Source organism: Xenopus tropicalis, chromosome 7 (assembly GCF_000004195.4).
Source record: "Xenopus tropicalis strain Nigerian chromosome 7, UCB_Xtro_10.0, whole genome shotgun sequence".
Lineage (NCBI taxonomy): Eukaryota > Metazoa > Chordata > Amphibia > Anura > Pipidae > Xenopus > Xenopus tropicalis.
This window is the reverse complement of record NC_030683.2, coordinates 76,691,734-76,699,217: the sequence shown is the minus strand read 5'-3', so window position 1 is coordinate 76,699,217 and position 7,484 is coordinate 76,691,734. Positions and strand designations below refer to the sequence as shown.

Here is a 7,484-nt window from a genome sequence, read left to right as displayed (position 1 = left end):
ATCTATCTATCTATCTATCTATCTATCTATCTATCTATCTATCATCTATCTATCCATCCTTACTAACACACAGCTTTAAACTAAGCACAAATCAACCAATCTATTTTCAAATGTCTTGCAACAATAAGAATTTACTAAAAATGAGTTACAAAGACAAATGTGCATATCTAAAATAACCATTCCAACTAATATAACTATATACATATCTATATTCTACTGCTTCAATATACATTTAGCAAAGTGACTAAGTTTTTACCTGCAACATATGGGGGGTTTAACCTTAAGAAGTAAACATGTTGCAGGTAAAAATTGGCTCCTTTGCTAAATGTATATTAAAGCAGTAGAATTCTTAATAAATCACAAAATTCAGTGTAGGACTGGCCAGAAGGGATGACTTTGACATAGTTGGCAAGCTTGAAGTATATTGCAATATATGGACAAACAATCCCTGTTTTGCTTAAAGGGTAGGGCATTTCTTAGTAGCTTAATGCACAGAATGCCTTAATGTCCTTTATATATTGATAATGGGTGAGTGCAGAGGATCTTTTCTAGTTTTATATATATATATATATATATATATATATATATATATATATATATATATATATATATATATATATATCCACAAATAGTTTGAAATTTTAAAGATATATGTGTGTGTTTCATTCCTCTTTGTGCAATCAACATCCTCTGTCTCCTCTCCATCTTCACTAAAGATGTGTGACATGTCACCTTGTACTTGAAGGCTAGGCCTTTGAAGCCTGTTGCCATTGTCCTTCCTTCAGACTTCGGCTGCATACTTGCATACCTTATAACAACTTTATCTGACAATGTTCTAAACTGTATTGCCAATAAGTTACAATTGTTGGAGGTTTACTATCAAATCTTAATTTTTAAGTTTTTGCTTAAAAAAAGTAGTTGTACGAATGTATTTAGCTTATAAATGTTCATATATTAGGCTGTGTGTATATTTATGTGTATAGATTTCAAGTATGCAGGGGGAGCCCTTAGATGGGCCAGACATTTTTGGTAATTTAAACAATGGCATATGGGCCATACACACAGAATGCTAAACTCTGAAATGTGCCCCCATCAAAAAGTTTCTGGGTGACCCCCGGGCAACGGTAGCATATAGACTGCACACCTGGAAGTCTGAAATAGACATCTCTCTGTGTGGTTTACTTTTTGAAATCTGCAACTGCTCGTTGCTTTCATACCAATAGATTTCAGAAGTCATTCTGTGTCCAATCTACAATATCTATGTGGATATTGGGGTAAAGGTTTATTGTTACAAGACATTAAACAAATGTGCAGTTGTTCTGTGCTAAGGTCAAGCTGTATGTGTGTAAATATATTTGTGTTTGTGTATGTCTGTAGTATATATATATATATATATATATATATATATATATATATATATATATATATATATATATATATATATATACATAAGTTTTAGCTTGGTAAATGCTTTTTCCAGTAATAAAAACAGGCCAAAAATGTAGTTTTTGTTCCAAATCATTTGATTTGCAAAATGAGGAATGAAACACACACACATATCTTTGAAATTTCAAACTATTTGTGGATATATATATATATATATAATATATATATCTATCCACAAATAGTTTGGAATTTTAAAGATATATGTGTGTGTGTGTGTGTGTTTCATTCCTCTTTTTGCAAGTCAAATGATTTGGAACAAAAACTACATTTTTGGTCTGTTTTTATTATTGGAAAAAAGCATTTACCAAGCTAAAACTTAGAAAGTTCAGATTTGATAGTAAACCCCCAATCAATTCTAACTTCTTTGCATGAAAGCTCTAATACAGTTGGTACCACTGTCAGATTAAGATTGTTGTAAGGTATGCAGCCTAATCCCCTAGACTCCCATGCCAGAGAGATTAAGTTTTTGACAACTTGACTTAATCCCCCTGTACCTACATACTGATCAGCAACAGGTGTGAAAGAATGTTAAGCTGTAGCAGAAACTGTAACACCTGTAACTGTAATCCCTATAAAGAATGAAGTTTGATTAATACACAAAAATCTAGCCAGGTATTGTCTCCATGTCTTGATTTCTATTGGTTTGCTATACTTGTTGGCTGGTATAAATATTCCCTCCTGCTCTCATTTGAACCATACCTCATTTTGTGAATCATTGAAGTAACAAGCTCCTGTAGCTTGCCTTCCTTTTGTGAATCACAGAAACCGTTACTTCATTTTTGGCTTTTTAATTTTATTTGAAAATGGATTCTAAGAAGACACCTAACCGCTATCATCTTGCCTGCAAGTTTTGCCTGAAGCTTACAGGCAAATTGCCTTTCATCTGAGGAGAGCCTGCATGAAACATGCAGATAACCAAGAAATTGAATTTGTGATGCAAGAAGCAAGAGGAAAGATGAGAGCAATCCTGGAAGGGCTAAGTATTGTTAATTATGAAGACCTGGACTATGAGGATTCTGATCCTAAACAATTTTTTGTCCAGTTCCTGGAGAAAAATGGCTGCTATATTAGAGGGAAGCAAGAGTCAGCAAGGTATGTATTGCTCCTGTCTGGCTGTGTCTAGACATGTATGTCCATATGTCTTTAATATTATTGTTTGTTTTTATTTCTTCTTAACAATCAATCTTTTGTTGCATTACAGCTGTGCCATGAAAGAGAGCATCCGTCCATCAAATATGGACAGAAACAAGGTGAACGTCAATTGGCCAGCAGATGAAGTAGTGGAGACACAGGCCCCTTGTAAAGGTCTGGACCTGTAAGTATACTCGGCATATGTTCTTTTAAGATTCACCTGTCTACATTGTAATTTGCACATTGTTATTCATTGTTTCTGAAATGTTGTTGATGTTTATCAATATTGCCCTGTCAGGTCACATAAGATGATAAGCCCCAGCCCCTTGAATGCTGAAAATGGGCAGAAACAGCAACCTACACTTCAGTCACTTCAGGAGAGCATTGACTTCCTAATGTCACAATTGGCCAAAATGCATGAGAAGGTAAACTCCAGACCCTTGAATGCTGAAGCAGTGCAGAAACAGCGACCTGTTGTACAACAGGGCCTGTAAGTATACTTGCCATATGTGCATCTAATATTCACCTCTACTTTGTAATATGTGTGCATGGTTTTTTTTTTGTGTTTCAATCTTTTCTGAACTTTAGTTGATATTTATTATTTTAGACCCATCGAGTCAGATGAGGAGGACTTTGTAAGCCCTGTGAATGAACAAGAGGTGGAGATGCAGGGACCTGAGCTTGACCTGTAAGTATAAGTGTCATATGTACATCTAATCTACACCTGTACAGATACTAATATTAACCTCTACTTTGTAATATGCGTGCATGTTTTTTTTTTTGTGTTTCAATCCTTTCTGAACTTTAGTTGATCTTTATTATTTTAGCCCCATCGAGTCAGATGAGGAGAACTTCGTAAGCCCTGTGAATGAACAAGAGGTGGAGATGCAGGGACCTGAGCTTGACCTGTAAGTATAAGTGTTCATATGTACATCTAATCTACACCTGTCTACATAGCAGTATGTGTTTCAACTTTTTTCAATCTGAACATTTTGTTGATTTTTTATTAATACAGTCCTGTTGAGTCAGAGGAGACCAATGCAGACCCCTTGACTGATGACAACGATGATGATGATTATGATGATGACGGCAAGGAATATGAAGAGATGGAGACACACAATCTTGTTGGAGGGCTTGAACAGTAAGTTAACAAGCGTATTTTAAAGGGAAAAGTAACATTAAAAAATTTTTAACTAAATTTTTTAACTAAAAAAATCTATTCTACCCTCCCCCAATAATTGCCCTATCCTGAAAACCATTTGTTATTTTGAATGCTTTAGAAGAAAATACCTGTTAAACTTGGCTTCCGGTCATTTGACACCGGTCCATGTTGTAATAAGTACAGATTTTCAATCATTTCTAAATATATTTTTCTTTGGACTAGGAGCGAGACCAATTCAAATTACGTTCTGCTTAGAAGAAGAATGATGGCTGCAGGCATGTATAGAAAACACTCTCTTGAATGTGGTGTTCTTGCTCGCTTCCGAAAATATCTGCAGCAAGAATTACAAGTAAGAAGATGGTCACAAGAGGTAAGAGTCACACCTGTCTATGTAAACATTTGTTGTTTACCTTTGTTATTTTGCTGTTCACATTTCCTCATAATGATATTTATTCCTGTGTATCATTTTAGGTGGCAAATGTGGCCAGGTTTTTGTATTTTGTGGACCCCTCCAAGGCATCCTTAAGCTTCCTGACCGACACACAGAAGACGTTGGACTTTTTTACGGCACTTGAGAATTTGGGGAACGCTCATGCCACAATGTTTTCGTACCTGAAACATATCAAGAGGTTTGTGAGATCTCAAACAGATACTTTGTCCAGCGGATCCCATCAAAGTGAAGAACTTGTCGGAAAATGCAAACGCTATCTCGACATGACCTCGCCTCTGCAGCGAAGGCTGAGCAAGGGAATTTCGGCCAGCGTTGTGGGGAAAAAGTAAGTATGCTTTAGTACCTGTGCATTTATTTTGGCTTTTTGTGTGTGTAGGTTTGGTGTGTAACATTTACTACCCCTATTCACAGGTTTGACTATCTGACATCTGCAAAAAAGGACCCCTCAGAGTGTCAACGGATCCTCATAGTGGCCAGACCAACATTTGAGCAGATAATAAAGAAGGCCAAGATGGGTGGACGTCTTTTGGAGAAGGAAAAGTCTTATGTCGTCTATTACTTGGAGGCACTGATTGTCTTAAAATACCTCCAGCGACCAGGGGTTGTGCAAAATATGACTGTGAGTATACATGATACATTTTTTCACTGCCATGCTTTTTATGTTCCGCTGACATGATATGAACGTGAACTTTTTGATATTTTACCGATCCTTGTGTCTTTTTTGCTTATAGGTGGAAGAATGGTGCAAGAGGATACCATCTGATTGCAAAACCCGTATGGTCATTGGTGTAAAAAGGCATAAGACATCCACTCAGCAAGTCGCCTCTATACTGCTAGAAGAAGAAGAAGAAGAGGTATATGTCTGAAACAAACAAACATTGCATATTGTGATAGACTTTTTGCATAGCATTTTTTTTAACTTGACTTTCTTTTCTGTCATTTTAGTGGTTTGATGTTTTTTATAAAAAAATACGGCCATCATTTATCAGGAGTGGGAAATGCCCACAGACATTTTTCATATCGTCAACAGGGGAACCAATTCACAGTGTGACGAATGACATCGCCCGGCTTCATCATAAGTAAGTATAGATTGTCGCATACAAATACAAGTATTTGTTAGTTCTTCTCAGAAACTATAGCTATCGTGTGATTACTGGCATAGGCTTACGTTCTAGCCCCGTTTAGTACTGGTTTCAACGTTCACATTTCTGAACATACATTTTTTCCCTTAGGTTTAAATTGCGCCCTGTCACAAGTCAAGAGGCTAGAAGGACAATGGAGACATACATGGTCTCCCACTTTCAAACTGATGCTCAGAGGAACATGTTTGCCAGGTTGCTTGGCCATTCAAATGTGACTGCCGGAAGGATATATGGCGAGAAGACCGTTGACAATATGGTAGAAGCGGCAGAAATGATGAAGAGGGCGATGCATGAATCCCAGCCATCAACATCAAGGTAATTTAATAGAGCATTTACATGGCTTTGCATATGCAATTTTTTTTTTTTAAGTACAGATAAATTATGATTTATACAGAAAGCAGGGAATAACCACTCGTTTCTTTTTAATTATTCATTTAACAGGTGTCAAGAGGTGCCACAGAAGCCCCTGCAAGAAGAAACACCAGAAGTCTCCCGTGGGTTGAGGGAGGAAGCCTTTGAAAAATTTAAAAAGTGCCACCCACTTACTATTGATGCCACGCCTCCTTGCTTAAAGGCAGCACTAGGCTTTTCCCGTGAGTACGGCCAGTACGTTTATGACCGTTGGAGAAAACAGCAAAATAAGATGAGAGTGGATTATGTTGCTGGTAAGTCTTCCTAAATTGTTGAATGTTCAATCACTGAATGTATCCGTTTGTATACGTTACCAAGTGAATATCTAATAATTCTTTCTTCTCTACCCATCCATTCTAGGACTTCTCAAATATGAGAATCCACATGAAGAAAGAGATGTATCCAAGGCACTGGATGGAAGACCAACTTGCCACCGATAAGGGATATTTTGGAAACCTGTAACCCTCGGTAATAGTGAATCAGGTTTCTGAACACGTTCCAAGTGGAATGGGCATGAATTCAACTTGAAAAAAGATAAGTACACTTATTTACTTCCCTCCCCGACACCTTGTCTCTCACGCACTCACTCTGCCTCTCTGAGTTATATTTGTTATCAAATTTATAACATATGTTTTATTTTTTAGGTCTAAAAAGAAGCACAACTTGGATATCAGAATGGCCATAAATTCATCCAGAATAAGATAAGTACACCTATTTTATACTTATTTTCTGACATTACTATTTAGCATTTTTTCTCTTTTTCTCCGCCCTTCTTTTTTTTTCTAATGAACAATACATCGACACAGTTTAGATAATTGACTGTGACCATTCTGATATCTATATTATTTTTAGGCTTTAAAAAATAAGCAGAGTCATCACTGGAGTTTTTAGAGAGAATGGTGAAATACTTTGGCTTCTGAAGCATTCCTCATGTGAGATGCAGATGAGAAACCAGCACCTGAAACCATCAAAAGAGTCTGAAGAGATTGTCAGTCTACTGGATATGCCACATGAGGGAAACCATGAAATACTTTGGACTTTTTTTTTTTTTTGAGGGGGGGGAGTTTTTAGAGAAAATTGTGAAATACTTTGTCTTCTGAAGCATTCCTCATGAGAGATGCAGATGAGACACCAGCACCTGAAACCATCAAAAGAGTCTGAAGAGATTGTCAGCCAACTGGATCTGCCACATGAAGGAAACCATGAAATACTTTGGACATTTTTTTAAGGGGGTGGTGTTATTTAATTTTTCCTTCAGAGTGTTAATAAATGTTCCTTTACTTATAAACCTCTTGTGTATTCTCATTGAGTGCCCTGGAAATGCTAGGCCCTGCTGAAGTCCCCATGCTTACCTGTTTCGGGGGGGGGGGTGTGGCTGGCAAAACCTTAACAATAGCTTGTGGCTACCTCATTAGCAATTGAAGGACACAGCCCCCAGGAATCCCTTGCACTACATACCCCATGATGCCCTCTGAAGCTAGGGCTCAGATAGCTGTTGTAAATATATGGACCATATATATATTTTTATATATGCACATTTATGTGTGTGTGTGTGTGTGTAATTTACTTGGGATAAAAGTTTATTGCTCCAAGACATTAGACAATAGAGCAGTTGTTCTGTGCTAAGGTCAAGCTGTATGTGTGTAAATATATTTGTGTTTGTGTATGTCTGTATATATATATATATCCACAAATAGTTTGAAATTTTAAAGATATATGTGTGTGTTTCATTCCTCTTTGT

At 36.8% G+C, this 7,484-nt stretch overlaps 1 pseudogene; it reads left to right on the top strand.

The window, feature by feature from the left end:
• The first annotated feature begins 2,151 nt into the window (after positions 1 to 2,151).
• Positions 2,152 to 7,031, top strand: LOC116406485 (annotated as a pseudogene).
• Positions 7,032 to 7,484: the final 453 nt, after the last annotated feature.